Source organism: Schistocerca americana, chromosome 7 (assembly GCF_021461395.2).
Source record: "Schistocerca americana isolate TAMUIC-IGC-003095 chromosome 7, iqSchAmer2.1, whole genome shotgun sequence".
NCBI lineage: Eukaryota > Metazoa > Arthropoda > Insecta > Orthoptera > Acrididae > Schistocerca > Schistocerca americana.
Window position 1 is genome coordinate 391,011,068 of NC_060125.1, and position 26,089 is coordinate 391,037,156.

The 26,089-nt window shown below is 38.6% G+C and overlaps 1 long non-coding RNA gene across 1 annotated transcript; it reads right to left on the bottom strand.

Annotated features, from left to right (window-relative positions):
- Positions 1-7,764: 7,764 nt before the first annotated feature.
- Positions 7,765-8,956, bottom strand: LOC124622350. The gene is made up of 3 exons (XR_006980622.1): positions 8,829-8,956; positions 8,668-8,745; positions 7,765-8,395 (listed from the first exon to the last, which is right to left on the bottom strand). It is a non-coding gene; the product is annotated as an uncharacterized LOC124622350 (long non-coding RNA).
- Positions 8,957-26,089: the final 17,133 nt, after the last annotated feature.

Below are 26,089 nucleotides of genomic sequence, written 5' to 3' on the forward strand. Positions count from 1 at the left end.
TCGCAACAAAGATAATAGCATTCATGCGGCGCACTATCTATACAGCAGTCTGTTCTGACATAGTCTTTTTCCCAGAGGAAACGTATTTTCAGCGTCATAAGACGAACGCAGTGACGTGGATCACAGGTATGACGGTCAATTACATCTATAGAGACACACGTACGAACTTATTGAACGCTCTGGATTACTGGCAATACTTGCAAGATGGACACACAAAACTATTACGGCTACAAAAGTACAAGGATTGGTATGCCAATTTCCTAGTAACAGTTTTTGCGGACCCGCCATATACTTGGGGTGTGCCGGGTGCGCAAAGATGAGCGGCGGTGCTTTCGTTGTGAAACCGACCAAGTAATGTGATCGACTAAGAACACTATGCGAGTATGCGACCTACGAAAAACACAGGCTCGAGCAGCTAGCAAATGGATGTACTTCAAATTTTGTTTTCATATCCATAAATACTTTTCTTTAGGGTGCCGGAGGTGGCCCCACTTTGATTTTGTTGTTAGTTCATGCTGCATGGTAGGACGGCAGCGAGGTTCCTTCCCGGACAGTTATCATGTGTCAGGACGTACTATGTTTATTTTGTGAATAATAAAGGTTTCTGTTTCTCCTACCTTCCTTCATATAAAATAAATAAATAAAAACCCCTCACTCCCAAAAGAAAGGGGGGGGGGGGGGGAGCAGAGCAAAAATATTTAAGAAAAAAAAGATGGATAGAGCGTCTGCCATGTAAGCAGGAGATTCCGGATTCGAGTCCCGATCGTGAAATTGCAAAAAAAAAAAGAGGTTCCCTTGTGCGTTGCAGTGCTCGTACTATATGACATAGCAGTTCGAATCACGGTAGAAGCCGCTGACTACAATCTTTTATTTTCCATTTTAATTAATGGAGTTGCAAACTGATAGTAAAAATTCCTTATGCGAAATCTGAAGAATGCCTTTAAACATCAATCTTCGTCCGATTTCGACTTAGTAAATGAAGTTAATATCATGGATGTCTGCTTTGCAAATGCCAAGGTGTACAACTGTAAAATAGGTCCTGAAAAGATTCAAACCGACTGTCAACGATATAAATTTGAGCTTTGTTCGTCATATAGGTCTAACATGTCAGAAGGTTGTTTATGAAGTACACATGTTGATTAATATAGTTCCTTTCTACTAAATTTTTGCAATAGCATTTAACTGTGGACTTTTCTAACACCAGCGTTAGCAATTCCTTTCTGTTCTCTGAAACCTTCAAAACGACAAATTTTTCTGGTTTAAATCTGATGACCTTAACAATCACTTCCGATCAACAATAAATACTTCATGAACTCATACATGGAACTCCAAATGTGCAGTGTTCCTGCACTGCTACAGAGCATGCATTGCAAGGTATTCGCACAGTTTGTCACATAGACTTACCATAAGGAATGAAACAAGAACTGTAATACACTTTACACCACAGACGCTCACTCTGGCTTGACGAAAACATCCAAACATTGACCAAAAGTTGCACAAATAATTGAGTTTGAAGGGAAAAGAAACGAGGTATGAAGCATTTATAAATTCATCGCATGTAGTGAGGTGGTTTAATTTCGTCCCAGCCTATAAAATTAATTTCGGGCCATACTCAGCTCTTGCCGATTAATGTAATATAATACCTGCCTACTAATCAGGGCGTCTGTCTCCGTTGCTTTTGAGTGTGAATGGATATTGTAGAAATTTTCTGTGGAGCAACATTTAATAATAAAGCATTTTAAATCATCAAAAGCGATGAGCGGTAGCAGGCGCTTTCGATAAAGAACGGGGGAGTGCAGCGCCGCTGCTATCGCCACGGCCGCTGCCAGTAGCCAGCAAATGGATCCCAGAGCTTTGCCGCATACGGCGTCCAGAGGAGGACAGTCTGCAGGAAATTTCCCGCAAAATCGTTATTGGATAAAATTTTGATATCGGTGTGTCAGAAAACGAAATAGATTGAATCTGCGATACCATTACATTCACGTCTTCAGCATTCAGACAGAAGAGGCTATAAAAATATTTTATGCCAGCTGCTCTCGATCCATTGACATTACGAACAGAAACAACGCACGCTACCGCTAGACCACAGGCGTAATCAGCTTAGGGTTTCTCTATCATGGGACAAGTTTTCCTCCAGGAAGTGCCGCAGTCTACAGTGTTGCCAGACTGTGCAGATAACCGGACTTAGAGAATTAGCGAGTTGGCCAGATTTTTTGCCCCATGTCGCGATCGGCGCGGACTTAGCCTCTAAAGTGCCCGGCCGCCGGTCGAGTTTTATGTCAAAGAGTGTACATCAAGCAAGCTGTACAGGAAACCAAGGAGGTATTCACACACGATATTAAACTTCAAGGTGAAGAAATAAAATTTTTTTTTAGGCCTGCTAAAAACACTGTAAAGACAGCAAAGGAAATAGAAGAGCAGTTGAATGGAATAGACAGTGATTTGGAAAAACAGTAGCGAAACAAGGGTAATGGCATGCAGTCCAATTATATCAAGTAATGCTGAAGAAATTAGATTAGGAGATTATGCTTTAAAAGTAGTTGGTGAGTATGGAAGATGCAAAATGCAAACTGGAAATAGGAAGAAAAACATTTCTGAGAAAGAGAAATTTGTTAATAACCAATATAAACTTAGGTGTTATGAAGCATTTTCTGAAGATATTTGTCTAGAGTATAGCCTTGTGTGGAAGTGAAATATAGATGATAAACATTTCAAACAAGGAAAGAACAGAAGCTTTTGAAATGAGTTGTTACAGAAGGATGCTGGGCACTAGGTTAATAGATCATGTAACTAATGAGGTACTGAATCAAAATTGGGGAAAAAGAAATTTGTGGCACAATTTGACCAAAATAAGGGATTGGTGTGGAACACATCTGAACCACCAGCCAATCTCCAACTAATGGTGAAAATGACTGTAAAAATTTTAAGCAACTGATCCTTGAATGTGGCATCAAATTGCTGCTTTAAGGCAGCTCATGTATCACTAGCTGTTTCCTTTTTCATTACCACTGATACACTTCATAAACAACAGCACTTGTTGTCATACACACTGTATAAATGTTTGCCTTAGGAAAAAAAACAAACTGTTCCTTGAGCTTGTTGATTTGTATTTATGCAGCACCTTCTTTGAGTGGCTGGAGCTTCAGTAATGTTTTGTCAATGATATTCAAAACACCTTCATGGTACTTGAATACCTTCCTTTTCCAGCCTCACCAGTGAAATTCTTGGAGTAATGATTTATGTACCTTATAAAGCAACGTACCCATTTCTGCAGACCTTGATCCAAGTGCACACTATATGATCACAAGTTACTTTCTGAATGGAAATCTTTTAACCTAAAACTCAGCTGTTAATGCTTCTAACCTCAAAATTCAACTGACAGTGCTCTAAACACATTTGTCGACACTTTAACATCAACTTGCAACTGTATTTTCTAGCATGCTTAAAATTTTCTTTTTAACACTTAACTGTACTAAATACAGTTTAGAAGAAGATTTGCCAACAACAGTTCACTGAAACTGGACCCGTAACTTGTTAAGCCGAATAGTTTCGGGACTAACAGTAGTTTGCAGTCAGTAGTTTTACACAGAATATTTACTCTCAATCATAAATTGTACCAGAAAAAACTGAAAATTACACAGAGAGATGCTTTTCTCATCAGTAACTGCTATTGACCGTCCTCATTAAACAATCAAATACAAATATATTTATGACAGTAACAATTATGAGGCAACTTCTTCATGTGTAATAACACTTTTCTGCAGACAAAAAGGACTTGCATTTATTGTTCACTATTATTTTAGTGCTACAGTTTTGTTCGTGTGTTTGATTGTATTGATAATTTAATTTTTTAATGATGTGTGTTGTGTCATGAAGATGTATAGTACCAGTATTCAAAAACTTGCAAGTTCAGTTACAATAGTGTGGGAGAAAGAAAGAAAAACACACCACTGGTAAGTTCTAATAGTTCCCTTGTCATGTGAATATTCCCATGACATGGTACTGAATTCTTAAAAAAATATGTATTTTTATATTGTTATTCTGTTGGTAAAATTTGTCAGTATGTTATAATTACGGACTAATATCCATAACAATTATTTGCTGCAGAAGTTTTCAACACATTCTGAGTCTGAATATAATAAATTTCTTTAAAACAGAAAGCTTGTAACCACAAATCAGTACATATTTAGAAAGCATCACTCAAGCCAAACCCAGTTCACCTTTTTTTAACGACATCTTATAAACCATCGGTGGAGGACAACAAGCAGCTTCCATATTCCTAACTTTCCAGAAAGTGTCCACTGCACACTGTTGACAAAGGTCAGAGCATGTGGACAAGGTTCCTAGACATGTAAGTGGTTTGAAGACTTCTTAGGTAATAGATGCCAGAGTGTTGTCATTGACAGTGGGTGTTCATCAGAGGCAAGTGTATTACCATGAGTGCCACACGGAAGTGTGATAGGACCACTGTTACTCTGTATTCACGTAAATGATCTAACTGTCAGGCTGCACAGCAATTTATTGCCGTTACCTGATGATGTTTTGCTGTATGGAAAGTGTTGTCTTTGAGTGACTGTAGGAGCAGACAATGTGACCTGGACAGAATTTCTAGGTGGTGTGATAAATGCAACTTGCTCTGAGTGCAGAAAAATGTAGGTTAATACAGGTGACTAGGAAAAGCAATACTGTAACATTCAATTACACCATAATAATCACATAATTCAAATATCTAGGCGTGAATGAGCATACCAGGTTGGTAGTAGGGAAGGCAAATGCTCAACTTTGTTTTATTGGAAAATTTTTTGGGAAAGTGTAGCTCACCTATAAAGGAGACAGTATAAAATGCTAGTGTCACCCATTCTTTTGTATTGCTCAATTGTTTGGTATCCCCATCAGGTCAGAATGGGGGAAGACATAAAAGCAATTCAGAGACATGCTGTTAGATTTGCGACCAGTAAGTTTAATCAGCACACAAGCATTAAAGAGATGCTTCTTAAAACTCAAATGAGACTCCCTGGATGGAAGTTGATCTTCTTTTCACAAAGCAGTGTTATGGAAATTTAGAGAACCAGCATTTGAGGCTGACTCCTGATCAGTTCTACTGCGATCATGCACATTTTGCATCTGGAAATTGGGGCTTCTACAGGGGCTTACAGACAGCTGTTTATCTGTCACTATTTGTGAGTGGAACAGAAAAGGAAATGACATGTAGTAGAACATGGTACCTTCTGCTGTGCACTGTACAGTGATTTGCAGAGAGTGTGTGCAGTTGTAGAATCATCAGTTTCATTAATGGAGGGAGGCCTGGTGGATAAAAATTATAGATGCACAGTAACACTGGACTACAGCAAGCTGTTCAAATGAATGTAGGTTATAGTAATTAGGTGAAGATCAAGAGGCTTCTGAAGGTTTCACTAGTGTGGCGAGCTGCATCAAAGCAGTCATCAGACTGAAGACAGCAACAAACAATTAATCAAGTGCCAAGATATTTATATGTGAATTAGGTATTTATGGACGAGGTAAAAGTTGACAGGCAGCTAGCATCCTTACAAAATAGTTACCTTATGCTAAGTTACAAGTGATGGAAATAATATAAAATATGGGGAGGGAATATGAAAGTATTTGTGAGATTAATAGTATTATATCTTAACAATGTTTCAACATGGAAACTGATTACGTAGAAAGACTTCGGTGTTATTCTTGCTCTTCTGTTTCTGTCAAAAAAATGGATCTTGCATCAAAATTCTTGTGTGAGTTATTTTCTTGTTTTTAATGAATAAAATAGCAATTTTATAGGTTTATTCAAAAAGATGGAAGAGATTTAAAACTACAAAATATAGGACCACGATTCCAACCTTAATGGAAACAGAAAATTCAAATTTTTATGTATTCATTGTGAGCACCATGTGTTACATGACAAATATCAAAATGATAGCCCATTGCCTGCCACACACAAAGCATCTGGTCTCTTCTTATCAAATTCACAGCTTCAACAATGCAATGTCACAGACTTTCAATAGTGTCAGGCAAAGGGGGCGGGGGAGGGATAAAAATGTGGTCTTTTACATAACCTCAGACATAGAAGTCAGATCTGGAGACCTGGAAGATCACTGGTGATGAAGTTCATCTTCTGCTCCTCTTCTTCCAGTCCAACACCTGGAATGGTGTCATTCAGGTAACATTGGATGTACTTAGAGAAATGAGCCGGGATACCATCTTGCATGAAGATGAAGTCATTTGAATCACCTTCATGTTGAGGAAATAAACAGTTTTGAAGCAAGTCTGATTATAGAATTCAAAATTTAAACTGTTGTATGTCCAGAAACGTTGGAATTATGGTGGTACTGTTTGTAATTTGGAAGATACAAATGTCTGAAATCTGTTTCTTGATTTTGAATAGCCCTGTATTTTAATCAGCTGATACCACTGCCAATTAGCAAAGTGGTTCAAATGGCTCTGAGCACTATGGGACTTAACTTCTGAGGTCATCAGTCCCCTAGACTTAGAACTACTTAAACCTAACTAACGTAAGGACATCACACACATCCATGCCCGAGGCAGGATTCAAACCTGCAACCGTAGTGATTGCGCGATTCCAGACTGTAGCGCCTAGAACTGCTTGGTCACCCTGGCCAGCGCCAACTAACACTTAACATAGAAGTTACCTGGTAATACCGATGAATGGTGTCCTTCATCCACTGTCACATGTGGCTGCTAATACGTATTCACATTTTAGGACCTCTGTATTATTCTTAACATTATTGCAAAAATGAAATAATGTGTCCACTCCTTGTAACAGTGGCCATGAAATGTGACTTGGAACAGCATATATTTCAAGATTCATGCGTATTAATGTGATAAAATTAACAATGTTCCAATACTTAATACTACTACAGCTATGGGGCTTTCACGCCACAGTACGTACGTTTAGCACCTAACTTCACTTAATTCTGCAAGCATGACATTGCATATGCATGTTGCCTAATGCAGGGGCATTAGAGCAGAGAGATGATTTGTCAGTAGAAATCCAACACAGCTTCTTACCAAAACCAACAGTAGGAAAACAAACAAACAAAAACACACACACACACACACACACACACACACACAATCTATCAGTAAATTATTTCTCATGTATCATCTTCAATGCTATACTCTTTTTTGTGCAAAACAATGCCGTAAGACGGGATGGACAGCCATAAAGAAATAATATTGTCTTGTCCTGAGAGGGAGTAAGGATTACATGTTTGACTGACAAGGGCCTACCTCAATTGATGCAACTGTAGAGTGACTTTCATGCGGGCAGTTGCAGGACTCAAACCTGTAAAGAACCAACAAGCTAAAAGGGTGATCCAAGACTGAACTCAGTGTAATTCTCAAGGAAACTTAGGGATAATGAAAGCCAGTCCCATACTGATGCTGCTTGAGTAAATGATTGTACAAATGCTTCTGCTGCCTTCCTAAGACAGCTCTTAGATACAAAGTATACTTAATGTGATATTTCATCTCTTAATATTGGATTCTGGGACACCTCCCATCTCGTTGGTAAAATATTATAGACACTGATCTCATAGACTATAAAATTTTTCTTGTCATCTTATCAGTAGTGCCAATGGATTATTATTTCCATTTATTTACATTCATTTTACGTTTTCATGTGACTACAACTCACAAAGTTATGGCTGGTATCTTTCTTCATTGTCAACAGTATTATACAACATAACACTCATGTTACATTTTTACCTCTGACCACATCTCACAACATTATGACTGCTATCATTCTTTATTTCCAACAGTGTTATACATATTTTCACAGAAGATGTCAATATCTTGCCACTACATTGTATCACTTTGGGCATAATTGTGTGAAATCTGGTTTTGGAGAAAGGGATTCAGTTTTCTTAGTTCTCCTGACCCAACAGTCTATACTTGCTATTCGACACATTTTCTAACCGCTATTTCTACACCATTTACAACAAACATATGGGCAACACAAGATTATTAATACACATAAAATAGTGGATCCTGAGTATCCCCTGTGGAATACTTGCCCATAGACCATCCTTTGAAGGCTCCATTTGTTGATAATTTCCTGTTGCAGTTCATCAGTTATATGCCCAGCAACTTTAAGAGTTGGCCAACTGGAGAACTATGTCGTAAAGGTAGTATTACAGGTATTCCTGAGAGTTTCAGCTTCTCATCTTCTATAATACAACAGTCTATTTACATCATAGGCCTATTTGAGTTTGGACTCAGTTCCAGAGCTTGCAGAAAAATGTTAATGAATTAAGGATGAGTCCACCTTTTTGTAAGTACACAAAATATTGTTTTACTTCATCGCCCAAACGTGGTTCACCACAGTTGTAGCATCCTCAGTGGGTATCTTATTATTTTCCTGAAAATACATACATACAAGTTCTTTTTAGGTTATGGAATATGATGCATCACATTATGTTGTCATTTAAATCATATGTGCACTTTAGATTTTATTTTACACTTAGTGCGTCATGTGCCTGCACAGCAAAATAAGCCACAAGTCTAAATCAGAACACAAGACATCTGCATATATGAGGCATGTTAGAAAACCGTCTGCATTAATTTTGTCATCCAATCTTTAATTTGTATATTTTGCTGAAATTAATGGCATATGTTCGTTTCCGTCCTTACCGTTGTCGTGTTTTCCAAGTTCTTAGCTGACAAGTTTGTTTTATATATTAAACGCGATTTCGTGTAATTGATCTGGACCTGTGGACACCGAGAACGATTTTGTGAAGCTTTGGTTTGTATATTCATGGACTCTGTTTTGCTTTTTGATAGTATTTACTCACGTTTTCTCCTCTTCGTTTGCAAATACTACGTCCTGTTACTTCGCACTTTCGCAGCAGCTTGCATACACCCATTTCCCTGCACAAAGTTACGTCTCTGATGCGCTTCCGACTGTCGTATCTCGTTTGATTAATGTATTGTTTCTCTTTGACGCCGCGAACTTTGAAATGTCGTCCTTCAGTACACGCAGCTGGTCTCACAGACCTTTGCAGTTTCTATCTGTATGAATTTGCATTTAGTTGTATGTTATGGAGGAAAGCGTTATTAAATGAAGTAATATAATTAAAAATCAGTTCAGTAAATATATTTAATTGAAAAATTTAATATTTTGGTCAAAAATATTTACACAAATGGAGATACATAAAATTTAGCTGTTATCAAAATAATGAATGTAATCAGTCAGATATTTTGTCGATACAGTCTTGGCACACAGTAACAGAATGTTCAGGGCAAATGTATTCCGTGCAGTTCTTACAATTATATCTTGTTTTTCTGTTTTTGCTTCTGCAGTCCACACACCATCCTCGTGAAGTCGCAGTTGATTCCACTTCACAAATTTTCGCACTGCAAAGCTCTCCAATTCTTTAAGTTATCTTCCTTGGCAATGTTTGTGGCATTACTCTTTGCTGAAGATGATCATGCAGAACTGCAAATAAAGCTGCCTCAGAAACTCTCTTCTTCTCAGTTGTTCTTTCTGATTTGAATTGAAAATAGTAGCCGCATTTATCGCAGCTGTGTGTTCATGATGCGATAAAAAACAACCATTGGACATCTTCTTGTGTTTCTAGCTACATTGTATGTTGCACTCATTCCGCCTACAACGTCAACTCCACCCTTAGTAAGGTTCTAGCAAGCGATAATTTCTGGTTTTTTATCATTCCCTGTATTTTCGTCAATATTTCCATTGTGGTGCATCGTTGACGTAGTAATGCCACTGTATTTCGTTTCGGCACATAAGAGACTGAGGTGCAATTTTTCTGAAACCCAAACATAGATGTCTTTCTTGTCGGATTTTAGTGTTAATAAATCCCCTTGGGACTTATCTCTTGTTCTTCCCCAGGGTACCAGAGATGGTCGTCTTCTTCTTAATCAGTGTGTTTGCAAGCTCATAACTTGTAAAACGATTCTCGCAAGTTATGTTGCGGCCTGTATTCAGGATAGGTTGGCAAAGTCTCTGAACAAGTTCAACTGGTCTGTTGTCCTGTCTGTAAGGGCCTTCATACTGTTGCGCAACATGTACCTCCATGTTGAATGTGTAAAACATTCTGGCATCCACTACTGCAAAAATCTTTACTCCTTACTTGTTTGGCTTATTTGGCATGTAATGTCGCAATCTGCATCTTCCGCGGAATGCTTCTAGTTTTTCATCAGCTGTCATGTATTCAGAAACTGTATGAGCCTTCCGAAAGTTTTCAACAATTAGACTGAACACCTGTCTTATCGCCGCCATGTGATCTGTTTTCTCCCTTTCCATTCTCGTTTGTTTATAGTCGGATCTGAGGCATCGAAGGAGAAAACGAAATCTGTTTATGCCCATTGTGAGATGAAATATTTCAACTGCTGTGCCATCTGTTCGCCACAAATCTTGTAGACTTAGCCGATGGGCACGAATTACACTAGCGTAGTACAATAATCCCAGTAAGGCCTTTATTTCAGCTTTATTAGTTTGTTGTGTATCTCTTTTCCCTTGAAAAGTTCCCCTGGATACTTTGAATGTACATATTAGTGCAGTGAACGAGTATTTGTATAATGTTTTCATCAAAAAATAACTACCAGCACTGTAGAGGATTTGTAGCACTTTTCGCAGCACCATTCACACCTGGGAAATTAGTTATGATGTTATGACAACGTGTGCGGGAGTTCTTTGGCGGAGCACATGATTTTCACACTGTTCCGTCTTTAGCGACTAACACATCACTGTAAGCACCACAATCACTGTCTTCTGATTCATTGTTTTTTTGTATCAGTTGCACTAACAAGATCGGTCGTTTCGTCACGTAAACAACCGAGACATTTCCACGGAAAATCATGGCTGACGAATTTTAGATATACTTTCTCGTACTTTTCGTGGACCAGTAGTTGCATTTGATACACAGAATACCCTTCTTCACACCCTTTTCACATTCTCTACACGCAGAACTGTTCATTTTTTGCCTCTTTAACGAGAGATAAGCGTCACTACATTTTTCTATCGGTGCTATATTGTTTTAAAATGAAACATTATGCAAACTACTGAACTGTTTAAAGAAAAGTTATTGAAAAGTCCAGAAGAAAATGCATTATGTCTGGGATTAGTGCACCTGATAATAAAATTAAAACAATTTGGAATATTAAACTTCCTGACAGATTAAAACTGTGTGCCCGACCGAGACTCGAACTCTGGACCTTTGCCTTTCGCGGGCAAGTGCTCTACCATCTGAGCTACCGAAGCACGACTCATGCCCGGTACTCACAGTTTTGCTTCTGCCAGTATCTCGTCTCTTACCTTCCAAACTTTACAGAAGCTCTCCTGCGAACGATGTAGAACTAGCACTCCTGAAAGAAAGGATATTGCGGAGACATGGCTTAGCCACAGCCTGGGGGATGTTTCCAGAACGAGATTTTCACTCTGCAGCGGAGTGTGCGCTGATATGAAACTTCCTGGCAGATTAAAACTGTGTGCCCAACCGAGACTCGAACTCGGGACCTTTGCCTTTCGTGGGCAAGTGCTCTACCATCTGAGCTACTGAAGCACGACTCTATCCTTTCTTTCAGGAGTGCTAGCTCTGCATGGCTCGCAGGAGAGCTTCTGTAAAGTTTGGAAGGTAGGAGACAAGATACTGGCAGAAGTAAAGCTGTGAGTACCGGGTGTGAGTCGTGCTTCGGTAGCTCAGATGGTAGAGCACTTGCCCGCGAAAGGCAAAGGTCCCGAGTTCGAGTCTCGGTCGGGCACACAGTTTTAATCTGCCGGGAAGTTTCATGTCAGCACACACTCCGCTGCAGAGTGAAAATCTCATTCTGGAAGCATCCCCCAGGCTGTGGCTAAGCCATGTCTCCGCAATATCCTTTCTTTCAGGAGTGCTAGTTCTGCATAGTTCGCAGGAGAGCTTCTGTAAAAATTGGAAGGTAGGAGACGAGATACTGGAAGAAGTATAGCTGTGAGTACCCGGTGTGAGTCGTGCTTCGGTGGCTCAGATGGTAGAGCACTTACCTGCGAAAGGCAAAGGTCCCGAGTTCGAGTCTCGGTCAGGCACACAGTTTTAATCTGCCAGGAAGTTTCATATCAGTGCACACTCCGCTGCAGAGTGAAAATCTCATTCTGGAAATTTGGAATATTGTTAAAAGGGAAACAGGGCAAGTGAGAGCACAGGAAGACTGTATTTCTTTCAAAGTCAGTTGAAAGTCTGTCAACAAGAAGCCAGAAGCAGAAAACATTTTTAACAATGATTTTTTAAGTGATTTAGAGAAAATAGGATCTAGCTATTCACTAGAAAATGCAAGGCTGTATGGGGAAGAGGCAATAACTATGCAATATGATAAAAGAAATTCAACCCACCTATCCTACTAAAATGAGGAAAATAATAAATTGACTCAAAAGTAATACCTCACATGGAATTGACGGCATTTTCAACAGAGTACTAAAACTTGTTCTCAACAGATTAGTAGGAGTCTCAGCCACATATGTAGGAGCTCACTGAAACAGGGCATTTTCCAGATGGACTAAAATATGATATTGTTAAACCATTGTATAAAAAAGGGGATGCATCTGTTACTAACAACTACTGCCCAATCTCACTTCTGATAGCTTTATCCAAAATTTTTGAAAAAATAATGTATTGAAGAGTAACATGACATATTAGTAAAAATGAAGTATGGCACTAATAAAATGTTACTTTGTTTTTCAGAAATGTTTTTCAACAGTAAATGTTATATATGCTTCTACTGATCAAATATTAACTTCACTGAATAACCACACATCATCCATTGTTGTATTTTCTAATCTTTCAAAGACTTTTCATTGTGTGATCACGAAATTCTTCTAGATAAGCGTAAGTCTTGTGGTATGACTTCATATTTAACTGGAAGAATGCAGAAGGCTGAAATTAACAGTACAGATAGTCTGCAAAATCAGCAGAGTCCTCTAACTGGGGAGGTATGAAGAATGGTGTCCCACAGGTTTCAGTCTTAGGTTCTTATTGTTCATAATATATATTAAAGATTTGCCACTCTATATTCATGAAGATGCAAAGCTAGCTCTTTTTGCTGATCATACAAATATAGTAACCACACCCAGCAAACAAGAATCAGCTGAGGAAATTGTGAATAATGTATTTCAGAAAATTATTAAGTCGTTGTCTGAAAATGACCTATCACTAAATTTTGAGAAAACACAGTATATACAGTTCTGTACACTAAAGTAAATGGTATATAACCATTTATAAATATAGACTATGAACGGAAGTCTGTTGCTATTTCAAAATTTGTGGGTGTGTGCATTGATAGTAAATTGAATTGGGAGAAACACATCGATGATCAGCTGGAACAGTTAGGTTCAGTTACTTATGCTATTAGGGTTATTGCAAATTTTGGTGACAGATCAGTAAATTAGCTTACTATGCCTATTTTCATTCGTTGCTTCCATATGGCGTCATATTTTGGGGTAATTCTTCATTAAGAGAAAAAGTATTCAATGCACAAAAGCAGAATGATAGCTGGATCCCACCCAAAATCACCTTCCTGACATATATTTAAGGAACTCAGGATATTCGCAGTACCTTCGCAATACATACATTTACTTATGAAATTTGTTATTAATAACCCATTCCAATTCAAAAATTACAGTATAGTGCATAGGTACAACACTAGAAGAAAGCATGATCGTCACTATTCTGGGTTAAATATGACGTTGGCACAGAAAAGGGTGAACTATGCTGCCACAAAAATCTTTGGTCATTTGTCAATAGCAGTAAAAGTCTGACATATAGCCAACCAACATTTAAAAACAAATAAAAAAAATTCTGAATGACAACTCCTTCTACTCAACAGATGAATTTTTAGATATGAAGCAGTAACAAAAATGGTGTAAAGAAAACTTATGTTAAAGTGACATGATTCACATCATTATGAAATGTCAAATTCATGATCTGTGGAACAAGTATTTATTTATGTATGTAGGATGTGTCTGGGCTGGCGTGCTTGTGGATTGTTGGGTGGTTTGCTGTGCTGTGGATAATTTTACTGCTTGGTGTTGGTTTTCTATCCACTGAAAACCAGTGTTCATGTTTCTTGGTTTGTATTGTGATGTCTAGTAAATCTATGTATTTGTATCATCAGTTTCAAGGGTGAAGGGTATTCTTGATGACCAGTATTGATGGCTCTGTGTATTCTGTTGTGTGCAATCATGTTTTATCTGTCGAGCAAATTATGTCATCAGCATAACTGTACCAGTGTATTGCTTTGTACTGTTTTGTTTTTATTATTTCTTCAAAGATTTTGTTTTCAAGGTGGTTAAGGAAGATGATGGCCAGCAGCCCACTTAACAGCGACCCCATGGAGAATCTTTCATGTAGGATGTAGAATTCATCTTTAACTCTGAAATAATATTGACCTGTAATTACCTTCAAAATAGTTGAGACTTCCTGTGTATGTGTTTTTGGGATAAGGTTTGTCCACTGTAGTTGTCGTTCAATTACTTTGATTGTTTCTTCAGTTGATATGCAGGTGTACATTTGTTTTTGGAGATAAAACGAAACAAAAATTTGTGTACTTGCAAGCAGGTGGATCCAAATTTATTCCATTGTCTATTTATATATTTAAAATGAGTATTACATGATGACCTGCTGCGAATGGTAGTGGTCTAGCACAATAGTCATCTAGTGGTAAAACGGGTGAAACTATGAAAATTAGCAGACATATTATCTGTGCGTCAGAATAGAGAGAAGTTCTAAACTGCCGTCAATCTGTGCATGTGCATTAGGCAGCGATCACTTGCACAAAATGTGTACCACAGTGCTTTTTGCTTGTTGTTTGCTTATTGTTAGACTGCTAGTGGTTGATTTTAGATTTTAGTGTTGGGAATTTTTAGCATTTTTTTCAATAAGTAGGTTTCATAAATACAGGAATAAAGCTTTTTTTGCAGTAGACTCTTTTATAGTACCTGTTTGTGAAAGCATTTTTTTATTGATTGCTTCATATTCTAGAAATGAAATGGAGAAAAGAGGCATTAAGCATCTTAAATCAGGCACACAGGAAGGAAAGGTGCATGTATGACCCGCTGTATCAGAGTATGGTATGTCGGCAATTGTCTTTTTCTGAGTAATATGCATATATGATTATACGGTGATTTTTGAATTGAATCTTAATGCCTTAGTTTATGAAAGTTCATGTTTGATTTGATTGCATCTCTTGCTTTATTTCAGCATGCCACAAAACAGAAATTGGCAGTGATAGGGGAGAAAGTCCATTCAGTTTGGCCCAGTGCGACAGAAGACGACTGCAAAACTCTGAGTAGCACATATACATAGTCCAAACTTGGAAAAATAACGCAGGTGCACCTTTAAGTACTGGTCCTTTAAAGTGCTGCCCTAATCCGAAGATTTACTGTCACTGCCAGGTCAATAGCTCCAAAAACAAGTCGGTCCTCCATGTGCAAAATGCTATATATATACATGTACCTGTGTAACCAAGTGTCATAATATAAAACTAACTGTTGGTTCTGTAATTCAGAACAGTAATAGTTTACATAAGAGAATAACAGTTACTTCATAAATAAGGATAAAAAACAGTTTCTTATTATCTAGGAACCTTGAGCCAGATAAATAATTAATTGAATGACGTTCCAATATGGCACACAGTCCCTCTTGTGTTTCGCACTGTCGAATGAATGACTTTATAAGAGACTAGCTGACCCGGTGAACTCTGTTCTGTCTTAAAGCCAATAAATAATCAGATTTTAGTTGTTAAGTTCAAATTTTTATTAGGAAATACAAATAAAGAAATTAATTATTTTAATGATTCTTTATTCTTTATGTTTTTTGGTGCATAGCTTCCAATCTTCAATTAAGTACCTTGTAATACACGAAATTTTTGTTTTACTATCAGGCACAAGAACAAACAACGCAGATGGTCTTCCGACCTGTGAACATGCTACATATAACTGACCATGTGAAAAACATGGATAATCCAGATTTAAACCATAAACTTTGAAGGATTGGCCTTGTCATTTGTTAATGGTCATAGCGAATGCAAGACGGATCGGAAATCGAAGTCTTTTAAACTCAAACAGCATATCGGTTGGGTTCATCGGGATCCTCGGAATGAGAACTTCCTCACCTTCGAATTTTCCTTTCAGTATCGTCACATAAATAACATTGTTCATCAATTTACTTACCACCAAACAGGTACCGTTGCACAGTTTTGGTTGGTTTATGTTTCAAAGCATGATTACTATGGAGATAACTTTTAGGTGTAAATTGTGCATTGGTAAGCCAGGCACATCCAAGGAGTTTAAAAATACAATTGGATAGTTGGTGGCTTCATCTTCATTTGTTACACAGTCAATAGATTTGAATGAATGCATTTTACCAATGATCTCATTCTGAATTATGTAGTTTAGGTCATCTACATCTTTATTCTTAGCCGCTAAAATTGCTCGCTCACTCAACCATTCATTACTTTTGTAGTTAGTAATGATGTTTGGGAATACTTTGTTGGTAAGTTCGTCTTTCGATGAGACAAAGTTACAGAAATTATGAGGAAATGAAATCAATCCGCTCGACTCTTCGACAGGTACTCGACCATTACCGAAAGTCAGCAATTGCTCAGAGAAATCTTCAGCAGATGTATCATTAAGCAATCCAACTCTCATGTTTGTTGTCAGCTGAAGTTTCTTCACATAGCGCCATACATTCGATGATTTGAGGCAAGCATTTATTTCGTGTGCAGCCGTTGTTCTTGGAAGTACTGGTAGTGTTCGGCGGAAATCGCCAGACAGTAAAATCATTGCTCCTCCAAAACATCTCAAGTCATCGTGTAGATCTTTCAATGTTCAGTTAAGTGCGTCTAATGCACGTTTATTCGCCATTGTGCATTCGTCCCAGATGATGATCTTGGATGCTGATAAAACTTTGTCCATTGCTGATTTTTTTGTAATATTAGATGCTGGTTCTTCAATAGCTTGAAGATTTAAAGGTAATTTTAATGCTGAATTAGTCATACGGCATCCTTCTAACAATGTGGCTGCTATTCCAGAAGAAGCAACTGAAACCGCAATGTTGGATCTCGCATGTACAGTGGCTAAAACTACTGACATGAGGAATGTCTTGCCAGTTCCACCAGGGGCATCCAGGAAATATAAACCACCATTTCCATCACCAATTGCCTTCATTAATGTATCATAAACTTCCTTTTGCTGGGGGTTCAACAGGAGTACATTCGTTTGAACTACTAAATCTAATTTCTGGTGGTCATATTCACGTTCCTGTTCCAATTCTCGATTAATTGCGTCATTCATTTCATGATTTGGCGCTGGCATCCCTAACCCGACTAATAAACTTCCGCACATGAGGTAACACACGTCTTCAATCAAGAGTAAAGCCCGATTATGTATCTCCTCATTCATTTCAAGATCTTTATTTCTGGAATTGATACGAATTTGATGTAAAATATCATCTGACATATTATCCTTGTATTTGTGCCACAGGTTAGATGGGTTCGATAGAAAGCATGTTGAAATGATGTTAGTAAATAATGTGCGTATCTGACTTGGAGATGCAAAGATAATGGCTTCACTGATTGTTGTATCCCAATGGCTATCGTTTTCTAGTAAACTGAGTTCTTCATATGCAGCACGATATGTTGGGAATATTATACCATTAACAGTCTGTAGTGTCTCAAATGACGTTGGCCCACGCACATTTACCAGCAACAACCGCAAATAGAAGCATTCATCATGCTTTGGATGAACTGTATACATACGACCAAGAGCATCAGTAGAACGCACATGCGGATAACTAGGAACCGCATGGCCTTGCCTCAGTCGTTGAAAATTATTCGATGAAGCATTCCAAGTGTAATAATGTGGCATCTCTGAGTAGAGCACAGTTCATGCAAAAGGATCGCTTTGGCAGATCGCAAAGAAACTGATCAATGCTGTCGCTGGAGGTGTTTCAGCACATTGAACAACATTCGAAGCCGTGAAATATACTCGTTGACCATTCTCCAGATGCACCGCCAAATGCACAGGATGACGTTCATGAATAGGGAATGCGAATATACGCCAAATCGCCTCATTGCAGTTCACGTAGCGACCAACTTGATATCGCGCAATTTCGTCGTTGGTACTGGAGGATTGGATGCCAAAAACCGGCGTATCGCTGCCTTTCGTGACATATTTGCAAATTTATTTTATGGACTTTACTGAATTGCAGTACTCAACGCTGCAGTGTGTCTTGTACGTTTTGGAAATAAATGGCGAATATGGAACAATCCAACTGTTCTTGACAATGAAATCCACTCTTTTCACTTTTGTTATGATAGTTCGACCGTTATCATCGGGTGATCGACGCCGATACAGTGGATAACCATTGTTGCCAGTGACAGTCTCCGGCGTTAATTTCCATGGACATCGTTTTGAACACTTTCTGTCGACCATGCAAGATGATTGGGGATTGCTGGCGCCACGCAGTCCATGGATCGTATTTGTAATTACATCACGTAGTTCTGGATGGTGGATCTCTCCACCAATATTAAGCCATATCGGTCCAGCCGTTCTTGAGTTATAAATAGTGTTACTAACACGACTTTCTTTTATATACAGGGTGGTCCATTGATAGTGACTGGGCCAAATATCTTACAAAATAAGCGTCAAACGAAAAAACTACACAGAATGAAACTTGTCTAGCTTGAAAGGGGAAACCACATGGGACTATGGTTGGCTCGCTAGATGGCGCTGCCGTAGGTCAAACGGATATCAACTCCGGTTTTTTAATAGGACCCACCATTTTTTGTTACATATTCGTGTAGTACGTAAAGAAATATGAATGTTTTCGTTGGACCACTTTTTTCGGTTTTTAATAGACGGCGCTGTAATAGTCACAAACATATGGCTCACAATTTTAGACGAACAGTTGGTAACTGGCAGATTTTTTAAATTAAAATACAGAACATAGGTATGTTTAACATATTATTTCGGTTGTTCCAAAGTAATACATGTACCTTTGTGAACTTATCATTTCTGAGAACGCATGCTGTTGCAGCTTGATTACCTGTAAATACCACATTAATGCAATAAACGCTCAAAATGACGTCCGTCAACCTCAATGCATTTGGCAATACGTATAACGACATTCGTCTCAACAGCGAGTAGCTCGTCTTCCGTAATGTTTGCACATGCGTTGACAATGCGCTGACGCATGCTGTCAGGCGTTGTCGGTGGATTACGATAGCAAGTATCCTTCAACTTTCCTCACAGCAAGAAATCCGGGGACGTCAGATCCGGTGAACTATCCAACAAAATAGAGGCCAACATCAGAAGTACTGCATGAAGAACGACTGACATCACATTTCTTCACAAGCATTCCCTATTTACGTACAGAATCACAAAAAATTACTAACTTTTCAGAAACACCAATATTAAAATATCATTCTCCACGAAGCACGGATACAGTAAGCAACAACACCCTACTAATGGACCATAGTGGAATATATAAATTATAGTGTAACAGCTGACCTTCATTTTATATAGCCAAAACAGGACAAACTTTCCACACACATTAGCAAGAACACACTGATGCTTTTACTCTTAACCACTTAAAAAAATCCACAAAAGCCAAGGACATACACCTTAATTCACACTGACTAAGTCACATACACATCAGACTAACCGTACTCCACACAGAAAACCATAGTAAAAAACGTGATCTCTTAGAACAGTTAGAAATGATGCCATACAAAAAGAAAAATCTTTGGAAAACATGTAGAATCAACAGACAGAGATCTGCAGCCACAGTTTTTTCAGCAATTTTAAATGTTTATTTTTTCTGAAGAAATAAATATTTAATAGTACAACAATTTGATAAGATAATCCACATTTGACATATTCGCAAATATTTGTTTTGTGAATGATATCATGTATAATTGATAATGTAGCTTCTTTGAAACAATGACACCTGTGTATTTGTAGTAATGCAGGAGCTGTATATTTGAAATTCTTTGACTTTTTGACCCATGTTTACAAAATGTGCTGTAGAATGAAAAATGTACATATGTGAATAAACATGTTTACTCCTAATGTGCTTCAAAATCATGTATCTACCACTCAAAACAGTAAGTTACTTTTCGATTTGTATTAGTTTTGTAAACTTATAGTCACAATGTGTCCTCTTTTGTGTATTCCACTGTAATCTTCCCACAGCCAAAATTAACCTACATCTGGAAACATAATAGATGTAGAGTGGCACAGCATCTGAAGATGATCCCCCAGGGCTCGAACTGCACTGTGAATTGAAATGAAGTCACGATTGTGGTTGTAGGCAATTGTTCTTTATTTTACAAAAATAGTGCAGTCTCAGCAGAAACACTGTCAGCAACAAATAAAGTCAAGTGAAATATGTGTACATTACATGTGTTTGAAACATGTTTCTGATAAACTTTGTTAAACTCTCTCCATCTGAACAGATCTCGGAGGACCAAATGGTAACAACCGAGTGCCATGGCATCCTCATGCAATTTGTCTGACTGTATGTGGATATGGAGGGTCATGTGGTCGGTGCACCACTGTCCCAGCCATTGTCAGTTTTTGTGACCAGAGCAGCTACTTCTCAGTCAACTAGGTGTTCAGTTGGCCTCACAAGAGCTGAGTGCAACCTTCTTGCTATAGGCACTCAGCAAACCTAGATGGTCACCCATGCAAGTGTTAGCGAAGCTCAACATCCCTAAACTTCAGTGATCTGATGGGAACCAATGTTACCACTGTGACAAGGCTGTTGTTTCCTTATATCCAAATAACCTACCCGACTCTACTAAACACACATCTTATGCAGCTATTTTTTCTACATTTGATGAAACGAATTATGTTTATGGACATTTCTTCCATATTAGGAAACAGCTACTTTCATTGGAGTTTGGAGTTTGTGCTGTAACTTATCTCTGGAATGGTGAGTGTGTTGGCTCTTTCTTGTGCCTGCGATTTGCCCCAGTGTAGTTGATGACGATTGCCTATTTCGATGCGTGCAGAATGATTCAAAGAAGAGTCAAAGCAGCAGTGACACATGGGGGAAGCTATGATGGTTACCAAGAGAGGGCAGTGACCATGTCAGTTGTCACTGTGGCAGTGCTGGTCGTGCTATGGTCAGTGGTGGGCCGTGCAAGCCTGGATTCTGTTTAGGCCGAGTATGGATGCAACACTCGTTAGTGGGCAACGTGGCGTGAAATTTCTACCTAATAGCGGAACTGGGGCCTTGCCACTTCTGGAGGTAGCTATGCTGAGGCCTGAATACAACCATCTGCATCCTATCACCATTCCAAGACTTCTGTCTACTGCTGCCACCTTCAGTTGCATTAATTCTGGTGTCTAAGTTGTATTCTCATCCTGGATTGTTTCTGTACGATTAACTATTGGGTGACCCTTTACGACTTTCGATTTGAGCTGTGGTACGTCAAATGTGCTGTCACATTTTGTGTGTGGGAGTTCTTTACCCTGTAGGTACCGTTTTGCTCACAAGTACTACCTGTGTCTACTGCATTATTTACTGGGTCTAACTTATGAAAACTTGTTTAGTAATATCTGTTTATTTAAACCCAAATGCCTGGCAAGTTCTATAAGCATGACTTTGGTAAAGTTTGTTATGTTGTTTGAAGTATGTAGTATTGAATAGCAGCGTTTTTAGTCGTGGGAGTCAGTCAAATTACTGATGACAGTTGCTCTTGCATTACTTGACTACATTCTGATTACCTCTGCTCAACTGTGTGCGCAAACAGGTCAAATTACGCAGAGCCATTTTAAATGTAATCTTAAAGGGGTAATTTTATTTTACACCTATAATGATCTGTGCTTTTACTGCTTTGCACACAGCTAGAGTGTTTCAGTAAGCCTCCTACGTAAACCATTTGATGGTTAAAGTTGCAATGCAAATATCTTGTGTGCTTTAAAGTGTTGCAATTCGCTTTTTGACCTTTGGGCTTATTGACTGTTTGCAGGGCTATACGTTAATATATGATTTAACATATTGCATGAAAAAGGTTGGCTAGATTCGCAGTTGGCGTAAAATGAGCCATTTTGTGATAGTGTGTTGAAGAAGGAGCTTGTTGTTTTGTAAGCTGGTTGGGCTGCACCTAACGTGTTGCCATCCGACCAGTACTACTGAGTGGTCTACGACTGCGGAAGGCTGCTATGTATGAGCAGTACTGTAACGTGTATGTTTTCTACTTTTAAGAATTGTTTTTCAGGTTTAAAACTGTAGCTTGTAAATAATGTTTTTTGGAGTTTTAAAGTATTCAAAAGATTTCAAACCTGAATAACTCTACATAGCTGCAGTGTGCGACATAGTGGGCATTTCTGTGTGATATGCTACAGAAGGGATCAGGGCAATTTTGATAAATTGCAAGAAGATTGAGTACAGCTAATTTCTATGGGACAGACTTTTGCCATATGTCACGTACTGAGAATATCTGAGGTATTTATTGTGTGCATGAGAGAAGTATCGCCCAGTATTAAATTCTATTGCATGCCGAATAACTGATAATAGCAATTGTGGACTATACAGAGAGATGTTGAACTGAATATTCGAATGGAACTGGACACAGATTTCTGAAAATAAAAGTGTACAAAGTTTGAACGACTGCATCGAAGTATAGTAATGGACCATAGTCCTTGCTATAATATCTTTGAGTGATGAACTATAAAAATCGTGATCATTTTAGTTGCCACAATAGCTGAGAGTATTTGTAGGATCAACCTTTCTTTTCTCTATATATAAAATGCAATCATCCATGGTCATTTAATTATTATTTAATGTTATTAATAAAAAAGTAAAGTGTTTTCCATAATTATGGGTGTACTGGTGAATTATAACTAGCATCCAAAATACGTTATTAACTATCTAGCTTCAGTAATGCAGCAACAAATGAAAGGTGATTGACTGAGCAAAAACTTAACATTAATTATCATGAAAACCTGAAATTTAGTCGCCGTTACAGTGAAGATGTTTGTGGTTGCCCCATCTTAGGTACAGATATAACGAACGGTCTGGCATATATAGTAGATAACATCAAAAAACTATCCTATATCAGACAAGTCGATGACAGCATATCGACAGAGGGTGGTTACAAAGTTCACACCGTCCCTGCTAATACCAAAACACCTCATCCCAGTAGACAATCTAGAGTTTGCTTCATATGTCCAGTTATTCACTTCAAAAGTTTTGAAACTAACACTAGATCGACAGCTCTCACAAAATAAATTCAAAGTCTCACGCCCCCCCCCCCCCTCCAATTTTTTTGGGGGCAACATATAGCCTCAAAACATGGCCAACACAATTAGCAGAAGCATGAGCAGATTCAATCACATTACACAGTATACTGAAACCTGTAAGTCTAAATCCACTCAAGATTTCATCTTCTGCCTTGAAAACATCGAGAGAAATGCCTCACTCAATTTTTTTGTTTGAAGTACTTTGTCTATTCGATGTACAACCTCGTTTCATAATGTGAGAAATATGACTATTCTTTATTGTTCTAAAAATTATATACACAGTACAAAGCATATACTTTATACTTCACAGTATAAATGTTATGAAAATGTTCGAACTTTTACGCATCATCAAATGTAAACGAACAATCGATATGTGTAAAGAACTGGAAAATACAGTAATCTTATAGTTTCACCGCCTTCTAGAACCTGTCATCAAAGAGTCCTGCATCTATCTGGATTGTGTGTGAAACAGTTTTGCAGATTACCATTTAAAAAGATTGGTACTTGGGATATGGAATTACAGAAGAGATTATCGGAGAAACAACCATATAATACCCAAAAACTTGTAAATCTGTGATTCCTTTAACTCAGTTACCCCAAAACTAAGTTTTTTACTTCACAACCAAGTTGTAATCCATATGTACTAACAAATTTATAACGTTCTATTCACTCTAGTTTGATCTTGTTCAGTAAATAATGTCATCTTGCTGTCAGAGTCATGTACTTTCTCAAATGGTTTTTGTTTTGGAAGTATTTCATGCGAACTTCAAATTTTTTGAATGGATTTTGTGCCTCACTTCATTGGTATTCAATTTATCAAAATACTGACAAGTTTCACTTTTGTTAAGTGCAGTTCTGTGTAAATTCAATAACTCTTGTGTTTGAACTGTCAGAAACATAAGTACAAAAGCAACAAGAAAGTGGAATGGTGTAAACAAAAGGAGTCTAAGTGAAAGGACTGTGAACGAAAAATTGGAAAGGTTTGAGAAGCACTGCAAATGTCTTTGTACACTTGCTCTGTTGCTCGCATGGATACTGCTCATTTAACTGTTGGCCTGTTCGTGCTTTCACTTTCAGTTGTTGAAATAGTTGGAGCTAAGCCCAAAATTTAGGCATAAGTTTTGGTAAAGTGATGCCTCAGTGATGTTGGACAACCATTGACTTTTAAGAACAATTTTAATATTAAATTGAAGCACTCTTATCATTATTATTCATTTACTTAAAATGTAGAAATTACATTTCTTGCTTTTACCCTTTGTTTTAATAGCTGCCATCTGATAATTAATTTTTGTTCTTATGTAATCTTGACACTGTTGTTGTGAATTTTATATTTACACTGATCAGCAAGAACATGATGAGCATCAATCTAATAGCCCTAAGTCCACCTCTGGCTCGGATAACAGCAGCAACACATGATCGCATTGAAGCAATGAGACCTTGTGGGTCACGGGAGGGAGTTGGTACTACATCTGCACACACGTCACCTAATTCTTGTCAATTCTGGGAAGGGGGCCAATGAGCTATGATGCCACATTCAGTCACATCCCCAATGTGTTTGATCGGGTGTAGATCTGGTGAGATGGGGGCCAGCGAATCAACTGGAACTCGCCACTGTGTTTATTGGAACCACTCCATCAAACTCCTGGTCTTGTGACATGGCGCATTATCTTGCTGAAAACGTCACTGCTGTCAGAAAACATGGCCATCATGAAGGGGTGTACGTGGTCTGCAACCAATGTACAACGCTCCTTGATTGTCATGGTGTCTTGAACGAGAACCACTGGACCTGTGGATGTCCACATGAATGTTCCCCAGAGCATAATGGAGCCACTGACAATTTATCTCCATCCTATGATACAGGTGTCAAGGAACTGTTACTCTGGAAGACGACGAATTCGCTCCCTTCCATCTTTATGATGAAGAAAGTAACAGGATTCATTAGATCAGAGCACACTCTGCCAATGTCCAGTGTCGACAGTCATGTGTCCATTTCAGGTTTAGTTGTCGATTTCGTGGTGTTAACATTGGCACATGCACGAGTCGACGGCTGTGGAGGCCCATCTTTAGGAGTGGTCAGTGCTCTGTGTGTTCAGACACACTTGTACAGTGCCGAACATTAAAGTCTGATGTTAGTCCTACCACAGTTCGTCACCTGTCCTGCTTTATCAATCTGCCCAGCCTGTGACATCCGCATCTGTAACGAGGCACAACCACCCAACCCCAGGACGTCTGGATGTGGTTTCACCCTGATTTCACCATGTGTTGAAGAAACTCACCACAACACTACATCTGTGACGTGTGAAGTCGTGTAGTCGTCTGTCATTTGTTTATTTCTTTCAAATAGTCTTTGTACGTTACTGACAATACAGTTAGCTTTCTGCCACCGAGCAGTGTGTCAGCAGTGCTCAAGTAGCAGCATTATTGCATTTACTAGGATACCTTGTATTTTAATAACCGTTTAAATTTTGTGTCTAATTGTTTGTGCTCTCTGTAGATTAGTTCAGACGTTCTTTGCACAACAGTATTTAGGATGGATAGGGACTGTGACTGCTGTGTTTGGATGTGGGCTGAGTTGGCACTCCTTCGCTCCCAGCTTCAGGCAGTGTTGGCTTCGATCACACAGCTTGAGGCTGTTGCCAATGGGCATCACTGTGGGGGTCCAGACAGGATTTGTCGGGGAGGGCCAGCTCGTCCCACGCATCCCCCCATCGGACTACGGCTGTGGCTGACCGTGATACTGCCCACATTGAGGCTGACCCCTCACCCGTGGTAGAGTGGGACGTTGTCTCGAGGTGTGGCAGGGGGCGAAAGACA